The sequence below is a fragment of the Prionailurus bengalensis genome, chromosome C2 (assembly GCF_016509475.1).
Source record: "Prionailurus bengalensis isolate Pbe53 chromosome C2, Fcat_Pben_1.1_paternal_pri, whole genome shotgun sequence".
Lineage (NCBI taxonomy): Eukaryota > Metazoa > Chordata > Mammalia > Carnivora > Felidae > Prionailurus > Prionailurus bengalensis.
This window is the reverse complement of record NC_057350.1, coordinates 35462811-35489827: the sequence shown is the minus strand read 5'-3', so window position 1 is coordinate 35489827 and position 27017 is coordinate 35462811.

Sequence of the window (27017 nt, the reverse complement as noted above, 5' to 3'; positions counted from 1 at the left end):
ATTAGGTCTATAATGTCCAAAGTAAAGAGAAGCAAAGCGGATTTTCTCCATGAGTCACACAAATAAAGTCAGGTTAGATATATTTATATTTAAGTCAGGTTAGATATACAAGAGGAGTCAAGCATATGGTGAACAGAGAAATATTAAGATATTGTTAAAGCCAACCACAGTGAATTTGTAAGTTGAATAAACTACAAGTTTGCAATTCCTACAAGGACAATATTGTTCTTTGTTCCTGTCTAAACTCTCTGTCCAAATGAACTACCATTTATCTCTCATTTATTCTCTTCTCTCATCTACCATTTATACCTCCCTTTAGCTATTGTAAGCAGATTGTTAGAAATTCTTCTTCTTCCCAACAAACACTATTGAAAGCCTTCCTGACTAGGTTGACCAAAAAAATGTTTATGGATGGCATCCGAGTAAAGTATAAGCATGTTCCTGTATAGTAGATCACATGCTTCTTAGATCACCTCAACTAATGTTTAAAATGTTGAGAGACGGGCGCCTGGGTGGCTCAGTCAGTTGAGCGTGCAACTGCAGCTCAGGTCATGATCTCACACTCCTGAGTTCGAGCCCCGCATCAGGCTCTGTGCTGACAGCTCAAAGCCTGGAGCCTGCTTCGGGTTCTGTGTCTCCCTCTCTCTCTGCCCCTCGCCTGCTCGTGCTCTGTCTCTCTCTGTCTCAAAAATAAATAAAAACATTTAAAAAATTTAAAAAATAAAATAAAATGTTGAGATAGAATAACGTAGGGATTTAAAAACCTTATGAAACTGCTAATATCGCTGCTTTTGTAAATCGCACCATTATATCACTCAGCGAATCATGTTTAAATTTTTGTATTATCACTTATTTAATGCATTCCTTTCTCTTTAACAGTCACACAAGTAACACATTACTGTTTTTTAGGTTTTCAAAATACCTTTTCATTACTACTCTTTTATGTTATATCACATGTAACAATATTCTCTGAATTTTAATAATTACAGTGAACATTTTTGCATTTGACAACCTTTTCATTTATGTAAAATGAAATATACCATTGACGCTTTCTATCTCATTTTGGTTTTTAGAAAGTTTGTCCAAATACGTGCTATCCTACTCTGGAACAAAATTTGACTTGTTGTTTCATGAGATTAGGGAGATGTGTAAAACGTGGGAACCAGTGCAAAGTTTTGTAGAAAAGCACCACCCAAATAAGGCTGTAGAAGTGTGAACGATGAATCTGTTTAACAACAGTGCAACGTCATACTTTCATGAAATCCTCAAAAGAAGGCAAAATCAAGTGTCATTGGATAGGTTCATTGTTAAAGCTGCACAAAAAGAAAAAGATTCTGTTGAGCCAATAGAGAGCAGTGATTCCGTTATTGATAGTGAAAATGGTCCTACACATTAACCCTCTTCTCTCTCTCGTCTCTCTCACACCATGCACCAAGGTTTTCAAAGGTAAGTGCAGGTTAATTTGTTTTCTTTATATTTTGTATTTTCTTTATTATTGTGTATCATATTACACTATTGTAATCATTTTTATATGAATATTTTTGGGTTGTTGAATGAATCATCTAAGTTTCCATGATATCTTATGGGGAAATCTGCTTTGATATGTAAGTGGTTTGGATTATAAGCATGTTTCTGGAATGAATTGTGCTTGCAAACCAAGGTTTTACTGTACTTGTATGAGAAGCAAAGAAAGTGTGTTTCAGAGGCAGCCTCTATAACTTCATGCGGGGATTACATGCCATCCCTCCAAAGAAAGGCAAAAAATTCTGACAAACACTATTTTTACAATCTCTTCTTAACCACTGCAGTGAAAAGAAAGTGGCTTTCAAACTTTCAAAGTCCCAGATTCAATTAAAAATAAAACAGAGCAGTTCCCTAGAGCTAAGAAGTGTCCATTATTGAGCTAGCACATCAACAAAAAATAAAACTGCCCAAAGAATGAAAATTAGGATATGGGAACCCAGATAGAAAAAGTTTAAAATTTCTACCACAAATAGGCTACTTGAGGAAACTAGTTTTATAGCTATTTATCTACCATTTCTTTTTTTAATGTTTGTTTATTTTTGAGAGAGACAGAGAGAGAGTGGGGAGAGGGAGGGGGAGAGAGAGAGAGGGATGCACAGAATCTGAAGCAGGCTCCAGGCTCTGAGCTGTCAACACAGAGCTTGGCATGGGGCTTGAACTCACGAACTGTGAGATCACTACTATCTGAGTCAAAGTCGGAGGGTTCACTGACTGTGCCACCCAAGTGCCCCTGAGCTATCTACCATTTCTAGAAGGAATGCAGAAAGGGTATTGGACAATAATTAATATGACTTTTATTTCTAGTTCTGATTCTCTCTTTCATTAACTTCTTGCTGTAATTTTATTGTGTGCACAATGGGGTTTGCAAGTAAACTTTCCATAGTGGCAAAATCCTTGGACTTATTTTTCTTCCTTACTCACATGATTTCCTAAATTAGTTCATAAAGTCTTCGGATTTTATATGTCCTCTTTATTCTAATTACTCCTAAATGTATATCTGATAAAACCTCTTCTCTCCTTGACTATCAACTTGAGATGTGTCAAATTAACTTACATAACACAAGTTCTTGCCTGCCCTGCAGGTTTCTCACTTGCCTAGTACATTGACAACCACCCAGTATAATATTTGGAGATAGACTACAAATATTAATAGCATACTTTACTCCTCTTTGTTCCTCAGACTTTATATGGCAGTGATGACTAACTTTCTACTAATTTCTTTCTACTAATTTCTACTAATTTCTCCATTCTTTCTTTCTCCATCAGCCAGCTGGATATCAGTGCCTGGGCCACCACAGAAGCCACATGTTGAGGTTAGCAGGGCCTCCATCAACCTGCATGACTGTGTAGAAACAACTACGACAACCACCACTGTCACTCACACACACTGACCAGAAACAATTACAGTAGGCTGTTTGGAGAACAACCTGAAGCTTTAGTTTTCATAAGCCACAGCCAAAATAGACTCTACTTGTTATAGTAGCTAGTGTTACAATAAGCAACATAATTCATATCTAACCCAGCAGCAAATCCTCCAACATATATCTCAAATCCAAACATCTCTCTCTATTCCCACTGCCACAAGAGTGTCACAATTGTCCAAGCCACCATTAACTTCTGTCTAAATTATTGCAATGGTCTATTAACCAGTCTCCTTGCTTTGACTTTATCTGATTTTATCTTGTAGCCATTCAGCAGCTAAGTGTTTTTCTTTTTAATTTTCTTAAGCTTATATATCTATTTTGAGAGAGAGAGAGAGAGAGAGAGAGAGAGAGAGAGAGAACACAAGCAGGGTAGTGGAAGATAGACAGGGGAGAGAAACCCAAGCAGTTTCCTCATTGTCAGTGCACAGCCCGATCCGGGCTTGAACTCACAAACTGTGAGATCATGACCTGAGCCTAAATCAGACACTTAACCGACTGAGCCACCCAGACATCAAAACGGTTCTTTTAAAAAACAGAAATAGGCTCATGCAACTTTTCAGCTTGAACTAGTTCAATGGGCCTTTAGTACATTTAGAATAAAATCCCAATTCCTTACATGATTTCAAGGCCCTATACTACATCTAACCTACACCCCTTTACATGTGCTCTCACTTCCATCTAATCTTCAAACACATCTCACAGCTCTTCACCCAGATGTTTGCATCTGCTAAGTCCTCTTTACAGAACTCCCTTTCTTCTGCTACTTACAGGACCTGTGTCCTCGTTTCATTCATGTCTCTGCTCCACTCTCACTTCATTAGAGAGGAATTCACTGAAAAAATTGCACCTCCCCTTATGCAGCCCACTATCTCATTACCCCATTTTTCTTATTTGTACTTTCTGCCACTTAATGAATATTTACATGCTTACTTATTTTTTTTTCTATTGTCCCCTGTAGAACATGAGGAGTCTGTGTCACCTGCCTTTGAAAAGATCTCCTAACAAGTATCAATGACATGGTTGCCATGCCATGGAAAATGAATATTATGGTAGAAAACTACCCATCTCTGGTTCATTTGTTGAATGAATGAACTAAACAATGATGGAATTAGTATCTTAAAATGTTGCAGATCACATTGAATTGAAATTAATAAATATTGAAATTAATTATTTGAATTAGTATTCTTCTTTCTGCCTAAGACTTAAGAATATTTGCTTTAGGGATTTTCTTTTTTTACCTTCATTATCTAACAGAGATTCTCAAATAAAAGCATTTAGGTCAACCATCAATATTTTGAAACATAGTCTTCTTTCATACATCAACTTTAAAAAAAAATAATTTTTATTTGAGCATATCCCTATTTTTATTTATTGTGTTAATCTTATTTTTCTACATAATTTCAAAATATAGTATAAAATCATATGTTCATATCAATACATGCTGAAAGAGCGTTTGACAAAAGCCAACACCCATTCATGGTAAAAAAAAAAAAAAACTCTCTGCAAGCTAGAAAAAGGGAAACTTCCTCAACCTGATAAAGCACATCTATAAAAGTCTACAGCTGATACCATAATTTAATGAGAGAATCTAGATGCTTTTTCACTAAAATTAAGAACAAGATTCAACACCATACTGAAGCCCTAGCTAATATAACATAAGAAAAGCCTAGCAAAAATAGTACAGGAAAGGGAAATAAAAGTACACAGACTTGGAAAGAAGAAATTAAACTCTGTTTGCAGACAGCATGATTGTCTATGTAGGAAATCCAAAAGAAATGACAAATAAATTTCTGGGACTTATAAATTATAGCAAAGTTATAAGACACACAATAATACACAAAAGTCAATTATTTTTTTGTATACCAGCGATGGAAAATTGGAGTTTGAAACAAACAAACAAACAAAAAAACGTAATTCCATTTACATTAGCACACACAAAAATGAAATACTTAGGTATAAATCTACCAATGTATGAGCACAATCTCTATGAGCAAAACCATAAAAACTGATAAAAGAAATAAAAGCAGATCTAAATAAGATGTAAATAGTATCCATATATATTTCATGTTCATGTATAGGAAGACTCAATATTGTTAACACCAAAGTATATTCCATAAATTGTTGCTAGATTTCATTGAAATTAAAAACGTCAACTCTGTGGACAACAGGTAAAAGAATGAAAAGACACACTATGTATTAGAAGGACATCTTTGCAAAACACACATTTGGTAAAATGCTAGTAGGTAAAATATACAAAGAACTCTTAAAACTCAATAATTAGACACAATTCAATTAAAAATGGGCAAAAATATTTGACTAGACACCTCACAGAAGAAGTTATACAGGTGGCAGATGAACATACTAAATGATGCTCAACATCAAATGTTATTGGAAATAGCAAATCAAAATGACAGATGTCACAACATACTTATTAAATGTTTAAAATTTGAAACAATGACAACATCAAACATTGGCAAGGATACAGAGGCCCTCTCATTCACTGCTGATGGGCACACAAAATATGACAGCCACTTTGGAAGACAGCTTGAAAATTTCGTACACAATTCTCTCTCTCTCTCTGTCTCTGTCTCTCTGTCTCTCTCTCCTGTATAAAATCATATGTGTATATATGCAAATGTGCTTCTGGGTATTTACCTAAATAAGCAAAAAACTTATGTCCACACAAAAACCTACACAGAGATGTTTACAGCAGCTTTATGTATAATAGCCCAAACTTAGAAGCAACATGGCAGTTTTCAATGGTTGAATGGAGTACAACCACAAAATTGTACATTGTACATACATACAATGGATTATAATTTAAGAATAAATGGAAATGAGCTATTAAGCCACTAAAGGACATGGAAGGACCTTAAATGCACATTGGTAGTGAAAGTAGCTAATCTGAAAATGCCACATAACATGATTTGAACTACATGACATTCTGGAAAGGGCAAAACTATGGAGATGATTGACTGGGATTTAGGAGAAGGGGGGATAAATGGGTGAAGCATAAATGAATTTTAGGGCAATGAAGCTACTTTGTATGATACAACAGTACTGAATACATATCATTATATATTTTTCAAAAATCCATAGAATTATAACACAAAGATTGAACCCTAATTTAAACTACAGACTTTAGTTAATAATAATGGATCAATATTGGTTCATCAATTGCAGTAAATGTACCACATACGTTTCTCTCTATTACAAAGTAGAATAGGACATTTTCTTTTACCAATTGAATTTTATAATAGGCTTCTATTATCAAGCATCATTAATGATTAATAAATAAAAACTAGTCTGTTTTTTTGCCCCCCCTTTTTCTTACATGATTTGCCAGAAAAAATAACCTGTTTATATTATCTATCAAAGCAATAATTCATAGAAAATAACAATATATTATCTGATGTTTATTTCAAAAAAGTATGTATCACTAAAATCAAGTGACATTTGATACTAGGGAGAAGACTCTTAGTTTAAAATATGGGGTGTAGAGATTTTGGAGACTATAGATGCTAGTGAGGATGTGGAGAAACGGGAACCCTCTTGCACTGTTGGTGGGAATGCCAACTGGTGCAGCAGCTCTGGAAAATAGTGTGGAGGTTCCTCAAAACATTCAAAAATAGATCTACCCTATGACCCAGCAACAACACTTCTAGGAATTTACCCAAGGGATACAGGAGTGCTGATGTATAGGGGCACTTGTACCCCAATGTTTATAGAAGCACTTTCAACAATAGCCAAATTATGGAAAGAGCCTAAATGTCCATCAACTGATGAATGGATAAAGAAATTGTGGTTTATATACACAATGGAATACTACTTGGCAATGAGAAAGAATGAAATATGGCCTTTTGCAGCAATGTAGATGGAACTAGAGAGTGTTATGATAAGTGAAACAAGTCATACAGAGAAAGACAGATACCTTATGTTTTCACTCTTATGCGGACCCTGAGAAACTTAACAGAAGACCATTGGGGTGGGGGGGGGAGGAAGAAAAAAAAAGTTAGAGACGGAGGGAGGCAAACCATAAGAGACTCTTAAAAACTGAGAATAAACTGAGGGTTAAGGGGGGTGGGAGGTAGGGGAGGGCGGGTGATGTGCATTGAGGAGGGCACCTGTTGGGATGAGCACTGGGTGTTGCATGGAAACCAATTTGACAATAAATTTCATATAAAAATAAATAAAATATGGAGTGTAGGCTATTTGCACTGAAAGTAATTTTCTTAGTTTATAGTCATATTTTAAGGTCTTATGAAAGAAATGTACCATGAACCTAAAAATAGCTATTCATTTTTATTCATAAGTAACTTTAAAGGAAAGAATTTGGTCAAAGTGACCCTAATGCAAACAACTTCATTTTCTCTAATGTCTAACAAAAAGAGTTTAATTATTTTCTTAAAACCAGATTGACTCATTCAAACAGTTTAAACTTTTTTCTTACTGCTTTTTTCATGAGTAATCAAAGTGGATGATTTCACAGGTTAGTCTGGCTTCTTTAAATGTCAATAATAAATTTATAAATAATTTATACATACATTTATAAATAAAAACATTTATAAACCATTATTTCCATAAGACAATTTCTTGGCAATGTCATATTTCATGAAGTAAATATCAAAGCATATGGAAGCACCAATATAACTAAACAAGCACATAAGTAGTTCTCTGAAATGGTTTCATATCTTAAATGCAAACATACCTGGTGTGTATATAGGAAAATACTAATATATTAATATATCTGTTGTTTCACATAAGTAGAACAATAAATGCTATCTTATCATCTAATTTGAAACATGTTTACTTAATTGGCTTAATCAGATTTTGGTTCCCGGTAGAAACCTCATAATTTACCAAGCATCTCTAACCTTCTTTTTTCACCTTAAATTGAGGAAAATTATTGTAGCTTTATAAAAAACAAAACAAAACAAAAATGCCATTGGGTGGGCACTGACTATTAAACGATTAGGAGGCATGATTTCTAATCATTCCAGTCAGGTTAACGTACAGTGTAATTTTAGTTTCAGGTGTGCAATATAGGATACACCTCCACACAACACCCGGTGCTCATCATGACAAGTGCACTCTTCAGCCCACATCACCTATTTCACCCATCCCCCCACCCACCTCCCTTCTGGTAACCATCAGTTTGTTCCCTATAGTTAAGAGTTTATTGGGGCGCCTGGGTGGCACAGTCGGTTAAGCGTCCGACTTCAGCCAGGTCATGATCTCGCGGTCCGGGAGTTCGAGCCCCGCATCGGGCTCTGGGCTGATGGCTCAGAGCCTGGAGCCTGTTTCCGATTCTGTGTCTCCCTCTCTCTCTGCCCCTCCCCCGTTCATGCTCTGTCTCTCTCTGTCCCCAAAATAAATAAACGTTGAAAAAAAAATTTTTTTTTTAAAAAAGAGTTTATTTCTTGTTTCTCTCTGTTTTTTTCCTTTGCTCATTTGTTTCGTTTCTTAAATTCCACATGTGAATGAAATCATATGGTATTTATCTTTCTCTGACTTGTTTCACGTAGCATTGTACTCTCTTGCTCCAAACACGTCATAGCAAATGGCATGATTTCATTTGTTTGTATGGCTGAGTAATATTCCATCGAATGTAAATTAAAAAAAAAAAAAAAAGATTAGTGAGACATTTCAAAGGCACACTCCTGACAACTTGGTGGCTTACCTTTTGACCCAGATCTCTCAGCGGGGCAGCCCCCGACTGCTTGCCACCAGGAGGCAAAGAGATCATCTGAGCAGGACAGCATGTGTAACTCATTCCCCCAAAATATTCCTTGCTGGGGATAGATGTAGAGAAGAATCTGTACTCTGCTGACTCAAAGGCAATGTCTGAATATTGGGAATGAAGGCCACAGTATGTGTTGCAAAGAAGAAAACACATATTGAGAAGAAGGAAAGTGGTGCAATATAGCTCTGTTATATGAGTCACAAGCCAAACGTCCACACTGAGGACCCCCTGTCAGTAACATCGCTAGTGCCTAACAAGAAAGTGGTAAGATAAACAGGTGATCAAAAAACAGAAAAACAATAATTCATGGGACACATGTACCCCGATGTTTATAGCAACAGCATTATCAACAATAGCCAAACTATGGAAGGAGCCCAAATATCCATTGACTGATGAATGGATGAAGAAGATATGGTGTGTGTATATGTGTGTATGTATATAATGGAATATTATTCAGCCATAACAATAATGAGATCAGATTTTAAAAACAATTTTTTAAAGATGTAAAATAAATGCAGTTAAACAAAATGTGTCTAAAATTAACCCAATTTTAAATAACCGTTCTGTATCCAGTAACATCTGTATATGAAAATTCCCCTTTATCCCCACCTCTGTAGTTGATTCTAAATTAGTCTTCCACTTCATGTGAAGCCAAGTAAATAAGTCAATTGATAAATGGAAGCAATCTTCTTTTTCTTTATGTTTATTTTGTATAACATATTTATTTAATGTTATTTATTAGATTTATAACTTAAGAGTAAACAATCAAAGCAGTCATCTGTTTTTTGTAAAAGAGTTAAATTCAATCCCTTTAAATCAGAACACTGTTTCATTTGTTTTTTGAAGATATTACTAATCTCAATCTGGTAATCAGATGTAATATCCAGAGCAGATAACCAGAAATAATATCAAAAATTAATTAAATTATAACCATATAAAAATATTTTATTTTTTTTTAATTTTTTAACATTTATTTATTTTTGAGAAGAGAGAGACAGAGCACAAGTGGGGGAAGGGCAGAGAGAGAGGGAGACACAGAATCTGAAGCAGGTTCCAGGCTCTGAGCTGACAGCACATCAAGCTGAATTTCAAGAAATAGCAAAAATAAAACCAAACCTAAAACTACACAGGCTACACTGACTATAATATTAAAAACTTAAATATTTTTTTATATAATTTATTGTCAAGTTGCTAACAGAGTATATACAGTGTCCTCTTGGCTTCGGGAGTAGATTCCTGTAATTCATCACTTACATAAAACACCCAGTGCTCATCCCAGCAAGTGCCCTCCTCAATGCCCATCACCCATTTTCCCCGATGCCCTCTCCCCCACTCCCTTCCACCCTCAGTTTAAAAGTCTCTCTTAAGGTTTCCCTCCCTCTCTGTAACAGATACAGATAGATGATAGAGATAGAGATAGAGATAGAGATAGAGATAGAGATAGAGATGATAGAGATAGAGATGATAGAGATAGAGATGATAGAGATAGAGATGATAGAGATAGAGATGATAGAGATAGAGATAGATAGAGATAGATATCTTTCCCTTCTCCCATGGTCTTCTGTTAAGTTTCTCAGTCCAAAATATCTAATGCCGGACATTTAAAGTCATCAATCTAAGTAACTCTAGTAATAATAATAATAATAACAATAAATAAGTAGCTAAAATGACAATGAGAATGTGGCACATAAAAATCTATGACATTCAGCCAAAGGATAATCTCAAAAAATATTTACCAACATTTTAATTATTAGAAAATAAAATGACTATAAAACAAAGTATTATTCATCTTAAGAAGTAGTAACAAAAATAAGAAAAGATTCAAAATTATTACAGATACTAAAAATGAAAGCATTAGTCTATGATAACCCAATTCTATAGTTTATATTTCTAACTCTCAACTTTTATCTGAGCTCCAGAATCCCATTTCCAAAGGTCTACTCAATATTGCTCCCTGGGTACTTGGTAACATCTGTAACTCTATAGGTCCACAAATAAACTCATTACCTTCTCTTCAAAAACATGCTGCTTTTATTATATTCACTGTTATGTTAATGTCCTAAGCACCCATTCAGCTTCTCATGTTGAAAGCCTCCAAATCATCTTCAGCTCATCCTCTTCTTTATGTCATGGAGACCAAATTATTAACCACATGTGCCTTATTCGACAACTAAAATCTCCCTTGAATCTGAATGATCACTTTCCCATAATTATTGCAAAACACAACTGCCTCTAGATTTTCTCCCTTCTCCCAAAGGACCACCTGTGCTCTCTCAATAAAACAAAGCTGGTTTTGTCACCTCTACTTAAAAAAGAAGACAATAAAGAAAGAAGAAGAGGAGTTGCGGCAAGATGGCGGCTTAGGAGGACGCTGGGCTCACCGCACGTCCTGCTGATCACTTAGATTCCATCTACACCTACCTAAATAACCCAGAAAACCGCCAGAGGATTAGCAGAACAGAGTCGCCGGAGCCAAACGCAGACGAGAGGCCCACGGAAGAGGGTAGGAAGGGCGGCGAGGCGGTGCGCGCTCCACGGACTGGCGGGAGGGAGCCGGGGCGGAGGGGCGGCTCGCCGGCCAAGCAGAGCCCCCGAGTCGGGCTTGCAAAAGCGGAGGGGCCGGGCGGACTGTGTTCCGACAGCAAGCGCGACTTAGCGTCTGGGAGGTCAGAAATTAACAGCTCTGCTCGGAAAGCGGGAAGGCTGGAGGACAAAGGGAGGGAGAGCTGCTGAGCCCCCTGACAACAGAGCTCAGTTTGGTGGGGAACAAAGGCGCTCGCCAGCGCCATTTCCCCCGCCCATCCCCCAGCCGAAATCCCAAAGGGAACCGGTTCCTGCCAGGGAACTTGCTCGCTCCGCGCAAACACCCAACTCTGCGCTTCTGCGGAGCCAAACCTCCGGCAGCGGATCTGACTCCCTCCCGCTGCCACAGGGCCCCTCCTGAAGTGGATCACCTAAGGAGAAGCGATCTAAGCCTGCCCCTCCTGCCCCCGAGCACCTTGCCTACCCACCCCAGCTAATACGCCAGATCCCCAGCATCACAAGCCTGGCAGGGTGCAAGTAGCCCAGACGAGCCACACCACCCCACAGTGAATCCCGCCCCTAGGAGAGGGGAAGAGAAGGCACACACCAGTCTGACTGTGGCCCCAGCGGTGGGCTGGGGGCAGACATCAGGTCTGACTGCGGCCCTGCCCACCAACTCCAGGTATACACCACAGCACAGGGGAAGTGCCCTGCAGGTCCTCACCACGCCAGGGACTATCCAAAATGACCAAGCGGAAGAACTCCCCTCAGAAGAATCTCCAGGAAATAACAACAGCTAATGAGCTGATCAAAAAGGATTTAAATAATATAACAGAAAGTGAATTTAGAATAATAGTCATAAAATTAATCGCTGGGCTTGAAAACAGTATACAGGACAGCAGAGAATCTCTTGCTACAGAGATCAAGGGACTAAGGAACAGTCACGAGGAGCTGAAAAACGCTTTAAACGAAATGCATAACAAAATGGAAACCACCACAGCTCGGCTTGAAGAGGCAGAGGAGAGAATAGGTGAACTAGAAGATAAAGTTATGGAAAAAGAGGAAGCTGAGAAAAAGAGAGATAAAAAAATCCAGGAGTATGAGGGGAAAATTAGAGAATTAAGTGATACACTAAAAAGAAATAATATACGCATAATTGGTATCCCAGAGGAGGAAGAGAGAGGGAAAGGTGCTGAAGGGGTACTTGAAGAAATCATAGCTGAGAACTTCCCTGAACTGGGGAAGGAAAAAGGCATTGAAATCCAAGAGGCACAGAGAACTCCCTTCAGACGTAACTTGAATCGATCTTCTGCACGACATATCATAGTGAAACTGGCAAAATACAAGGATAAAGAGAAAATTCTGAAAGCAGCAAGGGGTAAACGTGCCCTCACATATAAAGGGAGACCTATAAGACTCGTGACTGATCTCTCTTTTGAAACTTGGCAGGCCAGAAAGAATTGGCAAGAGATTTTCAGGGTGCTAGACAGAAAAAATATGCAGCCAAGAATCCTTTATCCAGCAAGTCTGTCATTTAGAATAGAAGGAGAGATAAAGGTCTTCCCAAACAAACAAAAACTGAAGGAATTTGTCACCACTAAACCAGCCCTACAAGAGATCCTAAGGGGGACCCTGTGAGACAAAGTCCCAGAGACATCACTATAAGCATAAAACATACAGACATCACAATGACTCTAAACCCGTATCTTTCTATAATAACACTGAATGTAAATGGATTAAATGCGCCAACCAAAAGACATAGGGTATCAGAATGGATAAAAAAACAAGACCCATCTATTTGCTGTCTACAAGAGACTCATTTTAGACCTGAGGACACCTTTAGATTGAGAGTGAGGGGATGGAGAACTATTTATCATGCGACTGGAAGCCAAAAGAAAGCTGGAGTAGCCATACTTATATCAGACAAACTAGACTTTAAATTAAAGGCTGTAACAAGAGATGAAGAAGGACATTATATAATAATTACAGGGTCTATCCATCAGGAAGAGCTAACAATTATCAATGTCTATGCACCGAATACCGGAGCCCCCAAATATATAAAACAATTACTCATAAACATAAGCAACCTTATTGATAAGAATGTGGTAATTGCAGGGGACTTTAATACACCACTTACAGAAATGGATAGATCATCTAGACACACGGTCAATAAAGAAACAAGGGCCCTGAATGAGACATTGGATGAGATGGACTTGACAGATATATTTAGAACTCTGCATCCCAAAGCAACAGAATATACTTTCTTCTCGAGTGCACATGGAACATTCTCCAAGATAGATCATATACTGGGTCACAAAACAGCCCTTCATAAGTTTACAAGAATTGAAATTATACCATGCTTACTTTCAGACCACAATGCCATGAAGCTTGAAATCAACCACAGGAAAAAGTCTGGAAAACCTCCAAAAGCATGGAGGTTAAAGAACACCCTACTAACGAATGAGTGGGTCAACCAGGCAATTAGAGAAGAAATTAAAAAATATATGGAAACAAACGAAAATGAAAATACAACAATCCAAACGCTTTGGGACGCAGCAAAGGCAGTCCTGAGAGGAAAATACATTGCAATCCAGGCCTATCTCAAGAAACAAGAAAAATCCCAAATACAAAATCTAACAGCACACCTAAAGGAACTAGAAGCAGAACAGCAAAGGCAGCCTAAGCCCAGCAGAAGAAGAGAAATAATAAAGATCAGAGCAGAAATAAACAATATAGAAACTAAAAAAACTGTAGAGCAGATCAACGAAACCAAGAGTTGGTTTTTTGAAAAAATAAACAAAATTGACAAACCTCTAGCCAGGCTTCTCAAAAAGAAAAGGGAGATGACCCAAATAGATAAAATCATGAATGAAAATGGAATTATTACAACCAATCCCTCAGAGATACAAACAATTATCAGGGAATACTATGAAAACTTATATGCCAACAAATTGGACAACCTGGAAGAAATGGACGAATTCCTGAACACCCACACTCTTCCAAAACTCAATCAGGAGGAAATAGAAAGCTTGAACAGACCCATAACCAGCGAAGAAATTGAATCGGTTATCAAAAATCTCCCAACAAATAAGAGTCCAGGACCAGATGGCTTCCCAGGGGAGTTCTACCAGACGTTTAAAGCAGAGATAATACCTATCCTTCTCAAGCTATTCCAAGAAATAGAAAGGGAAGGAAAACTTCCAGACTCATTCTATGAAGCCAGTATTACTTTGATTCCTAAACCAGACAGAGACCCAGTAAAAAAAGAGAACTACAGGCCAATATCCCTGATGAATATGGATGCAAAAATTCTCAATAAGATACTAGCAAATCGAATTCAACGGCATATAAAAAGAATTATTCACCATGATCAAGTGGGATTCATTCCTGGGATGCAGGGCTGGTTCAACATTCGCAAATCAATCAACGTGATACATCACATTAACAAAAAAAGAGAGAAGAACCATATGATCCTGTCAATCGATGCAGAAAAGGCCTTCGACAAAATCCAGCACCCTTTCTTAATAAAAACCCTTGAGAAAGTCGGGATAGAAGGAACATACTTAAAGATCATAAAAGCCATTTATGAAAAGCCCACAGCTAACATCATCCTCAACGGGGAAAAACTGAAAGCTTTTTCCCTGAGATCAGGAACACGACAAGGATGCCCACTCTCACCGCTGCTGTTTAACATAGTGCTGGAAGTTCTAGCATCAGCAATCAGACAACAAAAGGAAATCAAAGGCATCAAAATTGGCAAAGATGAAGTCAAGCTTTCGCTTTTTGCAGATGACATGATATTATACATGGAAAATCCGATAGACTCCACCAAAAGTCTGCTAGAACTGATACAGGAATTCAGCAAAGTTGCAGGATACAAAATCAATGTACAGAAATCAGTTGCATTCTTATACACTAACAATGAAGCAACAGAAAGACAAATAAAGAAACTGATCCCATTCACAATTGCACCAAGAAGCATAAAATACCTAGGAATAAATCTAACCAAAGATGTAAAGGATCTGTATGCTGAAAACTATAGAAAGCTTCTGAAGGAAATTGAAGAAGATTTAAAGAAATGGAAAGACATTCCCTGCTCATGGATTGGAAAAATAAATATTGTCAAAATGTCAATACTACCCAAAGCTATCTACACATTCAATGCAATCCCAATCAAAATTGCACCAGCATTCTTCTCGAAACTAGAACAAGCAATCCTAAAATTCATATGGAACCACAAAAGGCCCCGAATAGCCAAAGGAATTTTGAAGAAGAAGACCAAAGCAGGAGGCATCACAATCCCAGACTTTAGCCTCTACTACAAAGCTGTCATCATCAAGACAGCATGGTATTGGCACCAAAACAGACACATAGACCAATGGAATAGAATAGAAACCCCAGAACTAGACCCACAAACGTATGGCCAACTCATCTTTGACAAAGCAGGAAAGAACATCCAATGGAAAAAAGACAGCCTCTTTAACAAATGGTGCTGGGAGAACTGGACAGCAACATGCAGAAGGTTGAAACTAGACCACTTTCTCACACCATTCACAAAAATAAACTCAAAATGGATAAAGGACCTCAATGTGAGACAGGAAACCATCAAAACCTTAGAGGAGAAAGCAGGAAAAGACCTCTCTGACCTCAGCCGTAGCAATCTCTTACTCGACACATCCCCAAAGGCAAGGGAATTAAAAGAAAAAGTGAATTACTGGGACCTTATGAAGATAAAAAGCTTCTGCACAGCAAAGGAAACAACCAACAAAACTAAAAGGCAACCAACGGAATGGGAAAAGATATTCGCAAATGATATATCGGACAAAGGGCTAGTATCCAAAATCTATAAAGAGCTCACCAAACTCCACACCCAAAAAACAAATAACCCAGTGAAGAAATGGGCAGAAAACATGAATAGACGCTTCTCTAAAGAAGACATCCGGATGGCCAACAGGCACATGAAAAGATGTTCAGCGTCGCTCCTTATCAGGGAAATACAAATCAAAACCACACTCAGGTATCACCTCACGCCAGTCAGAGTGGCCAAAATGAACAAATCAGGAGACTATAGATGCTGGAGAGGATGTGGAGAAACGGGAACCCTCTTGCACTGTTGGTGGGAATGCAAATTGGTGCAGCCGCTCTGGAAAGCAGTGTGGAGGTTCCTCAGAAAATTAAAAATAGACCTACCCTATGACCCAGCAATAGCACTGCTAGGAATTTATCCAAGGGATACAGGAGCACTGATGCATAGGGCCACTTGTACCCCAATGTTCATAGCAGCACTCTCAACAATAGCCAAATTATGGAAAGAGCCTAAATGTCCATCAACTGATGAATGGATAAAGAAATTGTGGTTTATATACACAATGGAATATTACATGGCAATGAGAAAAAATGAAATATGGCCTTTTGTAGCAACGTGGATGGAACTGGAGAGTGTGATGCTAAGTGAAATAAGCCATACAGAGAAAGACAGATACCATATGGTCTCACTCTTATGTGGATCCTGAGAAACTTAACAGGAACCCATGGGGGAGGGGAAGGAAAAAAAAAAAAAAGAGGTTAGAATGGGAGAGAGCCAAAGCATAAGAGACTGTTAAAAACTGAGAACAAACTGAGGGTTGATGGGGGGTGGGAGGGAGGAGAGGGTGGGTGATGGGTATTGAGGAGGGCACCTTTTGGGATGAGCACTGGGTGTTGTATGGAAACCAATTTGTCAATAAATTTCAGAAAAAAAAAATAAAAAAAAAATAAAAAAAATGAATGTAGATTAAAAACAAAAAAAAAAAAGAAAGAAGAAGAGAAAAAACAAATTTGGCTGGAAAAAAATGCATACACATAAACACACACACACACACACACACACACACACACACACACACACACACAGTTTCTAGTATCCATTCCCCATTCTATAAAAAAGCATTTAGGATCCTTTACAATGTAAGTCTGATTTCTAACTTAAAATTATAGAACTCTTTGATTCTAGTTCTTTATAGATTCTCAGAGCTCTTTGACATGCACACTCAGCTTTAGTAAAACAAGACTGCTTACTATTCTCTAATTCTCTTGTTAGTGTAATGAAAAGACCTTTTTCTTCCCTCTTCTCCTTCTGGTCACATTGATTCATTCCTGCAGGCCTAGTTCACTTTCATGTCCTCAAGAATTCTTCTTGACCATTGCTCAGTCCTAATCTTTCTTTTGTTGGAGGCCAAATTGTAACACATATGTGTGCATAAATTGTCTAAAATATATACATTTCTCTATGAAGACAGAAATTGCATTTTTCTCAACTTACATCTCCCCAGAGGTTCTAGCACAGGTATGTGGGCCATAATGATTAGTACTCAAAATATGTTTAGAGGCCAATAATTAAGGATTTAATCTTAATAGTTCTAAAATAGAAAGCAATTACTGCTAATAGTGACCTCAGCCTATTATGAAGAATTGTTAAAGCTTGAGATTTGAATCTGTCTGCAAGCTCACAAATGAGCCTGCCTCTGTTTCATGGGTAGTGGAAAGAGACCCACCCCACACTCCTGAATCAGAGACTAAGTACTTGATTACTCATATCAATAGCAGTAGTCACATTGTCAGTATCAGCCTCAGTCGTCCAAATAGCTACACTGAGGGCCAGGTGATGATGCACATGAAGTGGATTATGTTAAAGGAAAGGAATTCTGACTTTATGGAATTCCAATCTTTTATTATGAACAGAGAGCTTGCCCAAATTTTGTCCTGAAGAGATTATCTTTATTACTCTGTCAGGAAATAAATCTGCTCTCTGCCTTAGAGGGAGATAGGGCTTCTGTATTTCAAGGCTATTTACAAACATCCTTGGAAAGTTTATCCAGAGCAAAGGTAGTCAGTGGCTCTGCTCACAAGATATGCAGAAGAACAAGAAACCAGTTGAGAATTGTCTCCCACCACCTACTTATATCCATAACATTTTGATGCATGCATAAAGGGCAATTACAAATGCAGGAAACTGGAGCAATCTTTGGAGTACAAGATTGGAATTATCATTCAGTCACTCGTTTATTCAATTAATATTTATTGGATGTCCCTATGGACCAGACCCTGATCAAAGTTGTGGTGATACAGCAGTGAACAAAACAGTGATTCAAACTTTTTGAAATTTACATTCTACAAAGAGAGGACTAGAAAATAAATATATAAGACATATGTGTATATTAGATGGTGGTAGAATTTGTGAGGATAAAAATAGGGTAAAGGAATACAAAGGAACAAATAGATACTTATTTAAATTGGATGGTTAGTGGGGAACTCTCTGATTAATCTTGTAGGGGAAGCATTTTTACTTAAAAGGACTGAGATTCAAGGCCCAGGAGAGTGTGCTTGGAATATTTAAGGAATATTACAGGGGCGCCTGGGTGGCGCAGTCGGTTAAGCGTCCGACTTCAGCCAGGTCACGATCTCGCGGTCCAGGAGTTCGAGCCCCGCATCTGGCTCTGGGCTGATGGCTCAGAGCCTGGAGCCTGTTTCCGATTCTGTGTCTCCCTCTCTCTCTGCCCCTCCCCCGTTCATGCTCTGTCTCTCTCTGTCCCAAAAATAAATAAACGTTGAAAAAAAAATTAAAAAAAAAAAAGGAATATTACAGAGGCCAGTGCACCTGCATACAGTGAAAAATAGAGTCCGGAAGTAATAAAAAGAGATATTAAGAAGTTGGTGTTGGGGAGATCATGCAAGGCCTTATAGGTCATTGAAGGACAATGGAATTTATTACGATATGGGAAGCCATTGGAAGGTTTTGAGCAGAAAACTAAAAATGATCAGACATTAATTTGTAAAGGATTGTATTGAAACTAGGCTATATGAGAGGATTGGAAGCTAGGAAATCAGGAGTTGACTGCAGTAGTCCAGATAAGACATGATGGTGTTTGGATTAGCGTGTTTATGGTATATGGGCTGAGTTGTTGGATTTGAAATATATATTGAAAATTGATCTGGCAAGATTTTCTCAGTTTGGATGAGAGAAAAAGGAGAGTCAGCTTGATTCCCAAATCTCTAGTCAATTATAAGCAGGAGGTTACTGCACAATCACCCATTTTAATCATATTCTTATATTCGGCCACTACATATTTCTGAAGGTATAGTTTTTCAATATTATCCAATCATATTCAGTTTTTTAATTAAATTTTCAGAGATCATCAAAGTACCTAGAAAGCTCAGATCAAGCTTTGTTAAATGTAGGATGTCCTAGATTCTAATTTCCAAGTTGAAATGAACAAATATTTCAGCCCAAGTATTATCATAGGCACTTTTTGCAGCCATTAAACGTATGGTTCTTTGACAAATACTTTTGCAAGACACAATTTGTCAAATAAATTATCTTTATCAATAATTTTTTGTATATTTTACCAATTTCAGAGGCTAAAAATCATTGGATTTATCAACTTAATCTCATTTTTATATAGAGAATATGTTGATCATAACAAAATAGAAACTATCAAAATATTTTTCCATCAAGCAGATATCTTGTAAAGCAAAATCACAGAATTTTAAGGGATCAAATAATTCTGAAATTATAGTGAGCCCCGAGCAAAGAATATATATACTGTCACACTGAAAGTGGCTTTCCTTTTTAAAAATCAGCTTTCCACACATTATTGCTCAGTTATTCTGTGTATGTATAAAAATTTTTCTTTGATAGTCACAGTTTCTATTTTCATTAGTAGATACTACTTCTGTGTCAGTTCAATGTCTTTGAAAAGTGGAAGCCAAGGGGGGCCTGGGTGGCTCAGTCAGTTAAGTGTCCAACTCCAGCTCAGGTCATGATCTCGAGGTTCATGAGTTTGAGCCCTGCATCAGGCTCTGTGCTGACAGCTCAGAGACTGGACCCTGCTGAGGATTCTGTGTCTCCCTGTCTCTCTGCTTCTCCCCCTCTTGTGCTCTCTCTCTCTCTCTCTCTCTCTCTCTCTCTCTCTCTTTCTCTCTCTCTCTCTCAAAATAAATTAATATTAAAAAAAACTTTTAAAGAAAGAAAGAAAAATAGAAGCCAAGATAAGATTGATGAGCAAGAAAATTATGGAGGGATCCTTGGCAAAGGACACTGGACAGAGGACAAGAGAAAGCAGGGAGAGCCTTCGGACTGTAATACATATCTGACACTTGTGAATAGAAAGTGTGAAGGCAGCAGGACCGGGTAGAAAGTATTTCAATCTGCACTCCAGTCCAGTTCTGAGAGTCTCATCCAGGCCAATGAGGAGTCTCTGAGCAAAGATTGTCCAACAGTTGTCCTGCATTGAACAGGCATTATGTGGCCCTGGTACCACCACCATGCTCAGAGAATGGATGGAAGCAGTTGGAAGAAGCATGGCTCTGTCAGGAATGTCACAGTGGATCTGGGGAAGCTTAGATTAAACTACACTCCTTACACCACGTTTTCTTGAAGGGATTGCTGAGCAATGTACCTCATAGCTGCCATGACCTCTGATTGGAGTTAACACTCATATCCTTTTTGTAACATCAGGGTACATTGAGATAAATCCTTCATTACATATTTCTCTTCCAGTGCTGTCTTCTGCTAATGGAGTCAACTAAGTAACAGTTATAGCTTCAGTTGAATATGAACCAAGAAAACTTGGCATCATCAATTAACAAAAATAACTTAGAACCACATCCCTGGGACTAAATGAAATTTGTTTCACAGAGTGATGAGTAAACACAACTTCTTCAGCTGCATGTGTTAAATCGTCATCTTCAGGCACATTCTTCTAAAATAACTGATTTTTGTAGCCGAAATTGTTATTTCTTTAACAGATTTGTGTCTTCTGATTCTCATGTGGCCACTGTGCTCCTTATATTGGATCACAAATTTTGAGATATATTTTGCGCACGTTACTTTTTCATCATCAAAGATTCCTTACTCTCACAGTGTAAAAATTCACTTTCATTTCTCTTATTACTTACTGATGGCAAATAGGTTTATTACAATATAAAAAGCATTAGAAAACATTAAAATAGTTGTAGATTTATTCCCCAGCAGTGAGTGTAAGCGGATTTCTTTCTATACAACATGACTGCTTAGCTTTTATTTTTCATACATATTTCATGTGCACCTAACCTGGCATTTACCAAATTTTCCAGTGATCCCACTCACTGTTGGCCTTGGGACGTTTTGCATGTGCAGTCCCAGGTATGGTTCATATGAACTAGCTGGTACACAAGCAGCTGGGGGGCCTGCAGAAGCATCCATTTCTCTCCACACTGCCACAAACCAGACCAAGTTAGCAATCCCTACTTCTCCCATGTAAGCACATTTCCTTCAGTTCGAGTGCTTGCAAGATGCTATCTTGAAAGAAAGGGTTTAGTTAAGTAGAGTAAATATAGTCAGGAAAAGAGAGAGTTACTTTTTCAGATTAAATCATGTGTTGGAAAGAGAATTCTGCTCATTGCATACAAATATCACAAACTACTAAGTGATATTATGCCCAAGGCTACAAGGTCCTGGGGAAGGTCTCACAAACCTATCTCAGGTTATTTTTTTTAATTTGAAATTTTGTTTTAAACTTTATTTATTTTTGAGAGAGAGAGATCAAGCAGGGGACGAAGAGAGAGAGAGGGAGACACAGAATCAGAAGCAGTCTCCAGTCTCTGAGCTGGACCCTGACGTGGGGTTCGAGCTAATGAACCATAAGATCATGACCTGGGCCGAAGTTAGACGCTTAACTGACTGAGCCATCCAGGTGCCCCTCAGATTATTGTAATGCAATAGTTAAAAGTAGTAACACATTGTTTAAAAATGAACAATTCAGGAAAAATCCTAGTAAAGAGAGTACAATGAGACAACAAACATAGACAAAGATGCTCTCTGGAAAACTGAGGCATACAGTCACTCTAGAAGCCACTATTACTTTCTGGTCAAGAAATTGATGTACTCTCTAGTAATTGTGGATGACTTTGATCACTACCCATAGGAAAGGGGGAATTAAGCAAGATAAACAATGCTGACAAGCTCTGAACTGAAACTTTTAGTCTGGAAAGAAAAGGGAAAGTCAATCAGAAAATCCTAACAATTGAAAGACATTTAAAAATGAGTGGTGTATTGGGACGCCTGGGTGGCTCAGTTGGTTAAGCGTCCTACTTTAGATCAGGTAATGATCTTGCAGTTCGTGGGTTTGAGCCTTACATCAGGCTCTGTGCTGACCCACTCAGAGCCTGGAACCGGCTTCCGGTTCTGTGTCTCCCTCTCTCTCTGCCCCTCCCCTGCTCATTCTCTCCCTCCCTCCCCCCCCCCCCCAAATAAATAAACATTAAAAAAAAATTTTTAAAAAGTGTCGTGTTGAGGTGTGTCAGGTGGGTGAGGTTTGGGCCAAGCATCCCTGGATTTTAATTCTTTTCCTCTTCCAAGGACCCTGGGGAAAGTGAATTTACCTCCCCAACTTCAAAGTCTTTTACATAACATGAGATAATAATGACAACAGTAAGGCCATTGCAATCTTTAAGTAGATAATTCTCCTGACACTAATTTGTAGCTGTAGATAATATTAGAGTGTATAAGTACGATTTGATAATCTGTAGTATTAGAAGTTGTTGAATACAATCAGAAAGCTTGGCATTTAGGGAGTTTTAGACCATTTTAGATTTAGATATTGCTATTTCCCTTTCTCTGATAAAAAAAAAAAGCTAGTGCAGGCAAAAAGAAGTTATTAGTATCATTAAGGAGTATGATAAAATCGAATCTAGCATAACTGCCCTTGAGAAATCTTAGGCAAAACTAATGGACAAATTTCTTTCATTCAGTAAATCCTCTTCAGTATAAGTTTGAGATCATCCGATCACTGTGAAGGAATGCTATCCTTGTAAAAATTCCGCATCTTCTAGTGGGTAGTAATAATTTTGCAGAGTCCTATAACAAAATCTACTTTAGCAAGACTTCCTCAGGATAATACAATGCAATATCATATGGGTCATTCAGTTTGAATAATAATTTCTCAACTGATATCCTCTGCAGCCCGCCTTTCACATAACAATGTATCTTTCGTCCAGCCTCGTGCTCCACTGGCTTTCAAATGTCTTGCACTACTGCCTCCCTGAATTTAGCTGTTGTATCTCTAGTGTAGGTAATTCACAGAGGACATGACTTTCTGCATAATATTACTCCTTTAAACCAACTCACACACAACTTTGCTCCCTGGGTTCTCATCAAGCAAGTCTGTTTTGTTGCCATTAGCATGTTCATGTTAAAACTCTACAGGAGTAAAACAAGAGTAATAGCTACATTTACTTAGAACTCCATGTGTGCCACTGTCTTAAATGCTGACCTTCTTCATCTCACTATTCTGAACACATTTTACTAAGTGAATTGACGCTTAACAAGGGGAAGTAATTTGGAAGATATTATAGATCAGTGAACTGTGAAACCCGGATCACAGGAATCCAGGTCTGATTTCAAATCTTGGACTCTCAACACCAGACCAGCTGCTGGTCAGACATCCTTATTTTTTGGTGACTGGTCGGACATCCAAAGGAAATACTTTCTTAAAGTACTAGAAAAAAATAAACCATTTGATTTAATTAAAAGCAGCGATCCAAAAAAAAATGTTTTTCAATAAAAAATAAGAGGCGTCTGGGGAGCTCAGTCGGTTAAGCGTCCAACTTTTGATTTCAGCTCAGGTCATGATCTCACGGTTTGGGAGTTTGAGTTCCCATGTGTGGCTTTGCGCTGACAGTGCAGAGACTGCTTGGGATTCCATCTCTATCCCTTTCTATGCCCATTACTCTCTCTCTCTCTCTCTCTCTCTCTCTCTCTCAAATATAGATAAACTTAATAAAAAGTAAAAAAGTAAATAAACAAAAATAGTGATCCATACTCTTGTGAGAAACAGCTTATATCACTGTAAAAAACCAGATTGAGATTTTAGATATCTGAGGGTTTCCTAGAACTCTGCCACTGACCAAGTAGGATGAATTATCTAATTTCTCTAAAAACAAGTTTCCACCACTGTAAAGTTGAAATGGTTTCTAAACTTAGAAATGTTCAGAAGTCCTTCTACCATTTAAATGTTATTAAAGGGCTATGTGTAGTATCGCATAGCACAAGACACACATTGTAGCTGTGAGCACCTGTTCAGCCTGATGTCACTCTACACCGTGTCCTTTCACTTGTGGCACCTCATTAAAACTTCACAAGAGTGAAGGGAGCCCACAGTGGAATTTGTATTTTGTGATTGAGAACATTACGCAACCTGCTCAATGTCAGACAACTAGCTCAGAGTACAGACATGTGTTTGAAACTAAGTCCCCAAAGGATATGCTATTTCCACTGTGGCACAGAAACATTGGAAATATGGAACTTCAAAATTCATAAGTACAGTGCCTAAGTGCTGTGTCTTAGGATTGGCCATTATAGAAATTGCACAAGACTTGGAAGGCAGAAGTGAAGCAGTCACCATGTTGATATTTAAGGGTTGGTGTCAATGCTTTCTCAACACTTCTTTTCATTGTTGTTTTCCACGGGAGTCTTTTTTTAGCTTCCTTTTTCCTAATTATGCCTCCCATCCTCTTGAAATTAAATGTTAAGGAAAAAGACTTTGTCCAGTTGTGTTAAGTATTGAAGGACCAGAGACTATTGTAATAAGTTTTCCACTCCGCCCCTAAACCAATCTTTGTTGCCTTGGAGAGGATTGTCATACCCATTTTATCATACCCATTAATACAGGGTCAAGTAATGCTGCTGCTTCTGAACATTGCCATCAGTGCAAGCTCATCCTGTTTGTCCTGGGCTGGCAGGTCTGTCAGTTCTTGCTACATTTCCTCTGCCACCCTCTGCAAGCCCTGGGCCATGTATGATGATAAAGAGCACTAGCATACTTTGTACATCTTCCAGTCGGCAGGAGGTGAGAGAGAGGCACACAGGTTCCACGTCATCCTTTTGCATGTCAGTCTCTTCTCCCAAATACTAGTCTGTTACCCAAGAATCAACTCCACTTGATATCCATCTTTTCTTTCCTGCACTGGCCCTATTGACTTCTTCAACACAAGAAGCAGAAAAGCCTGAATTGGACGGCTTTACCAACGCCCCCCAAAACTGAGTAAGGACAAATAGCTATAATAAGTTTCTTACTAAATATGACTCATAGTTGTTCTTTCTGCTAATGGGACCCTACTTAAAAGAGGAGATATCTTTTATTTTTTTTTTAATTTTTTTTTCAACGTTTATTTATTTTTGGGACAGAGAGAGACAGAGCATGAACGGGGGAGGGGCAGAGAGAGAGGGAGACACAGAATCGGAAACAGGCTCCAGGCTCTGAGCCATCAGCCCAGAGCCTGACGCGGGGCTCGAACTCACGGACCGCGAGATCGTGACCTGGCTTAAGTCGGATGCTTAACCGACTGCGCCACCCAGGCGCCCCTACATAAAAGTATTTTAAATTAAATGGATCTCAATTTGCATTACTTCCCATTGAATAATAATGTAAATTCTTTTCTGATTTGTTTTTTCTTCCTTAGACTCTTGGGATCCAACAGTTGGATGAGACATTCATTTATCCCAGGATTTAACTGTTTCCTTTAAATCACTCATGATATTCAAGATGACCCAATAATTATATTAAAACAATTTTTAAAAACAGAAAGAAAAAAACCTAGGCATTTCCTAGGAAGATTTTTTTAAAGTAAGATACAAGATTACATGGGTTAGACAAAGAAAATATTTTCAGATTTGTATGAAGAATTAGTTTCACATGGAGAAAAATTGAGTAAGTCTGTCTACATGACAATTCAGAGTCTCAGGAATCTCTGTTCAGAGACCACTGAATGAAAAAATGTATAATATAGGGGCGCCTGGGTGGCTCAGTGTATTAAGTGTCCAACTCTTGATTTCAGCTCAGATCATGATCTCACAGTTATGAGTTTGAGCCTGTATTGGGCTCTCCACTGAGCGTGGAGACTGCTTAGGATTCTCTCTCTTCCTTTCTCTCTGACCCTCCCCAGCTCATGTGCATATGCATGTGAGCTCTCCCTCTCTCAAAATAAATAAACATTAAAAAAAATAAAAATGTATAAGAAAATATAAGAGGGGATATGCTTTTTATACAGTTTGTGTTTTCATACAGTTTGAATGTGTAATCAGAAATTCAAATAACTTAACTGCATTTATTTAAATATCTAATCATTGCAATAAATACATCTGTGTTTATTGCAAACCCCAGAAATATTCAAACTCCTATGGAGCTATTATGAGTTATTTTCTTTAATACATTGTTTAAAATTGGTGAAAAACATTGAGGATATCCTTCAAAATATTGTACATGTGAGAATATATATATATAAATGTATATATGTGCATATATATGTATACACACACACATACATATGTACATATACATATATAAATGTATAATAGATGTTTTAAAAATTTTCAATATGGTTTAATTTTATCCTAGTGCAAGTTCTGAAAATTCACTAAAATGTTCTTATTTCTCTGACTCTTAGTTTAATTTAAAATATATTATGTCAAAAGAATTGTGTTTTTAGAAAATTGGTCATTAAGAAAAATTTCTTCCCATTCCTAATTATGGCACCATTCCTCCAATAAGTGATCTTTAGAGCATTCAACTTCAGATCTGGCTCCTAATAACATGTAAAATGTGTTTACTTAGATTACTGCCCCTTTGATGGTATGATATTTTACTAACTGTGACAGAAAAAATATTAAGATATTTAGGGGACCATGTTAGCCCACAGACATTTATTCCTCAAAAAATATATAAATAAATAAAAAGCATTTGTTGTTGTTATTGCTACTTAGCTCATTAAAAGACAGTCAATGAATA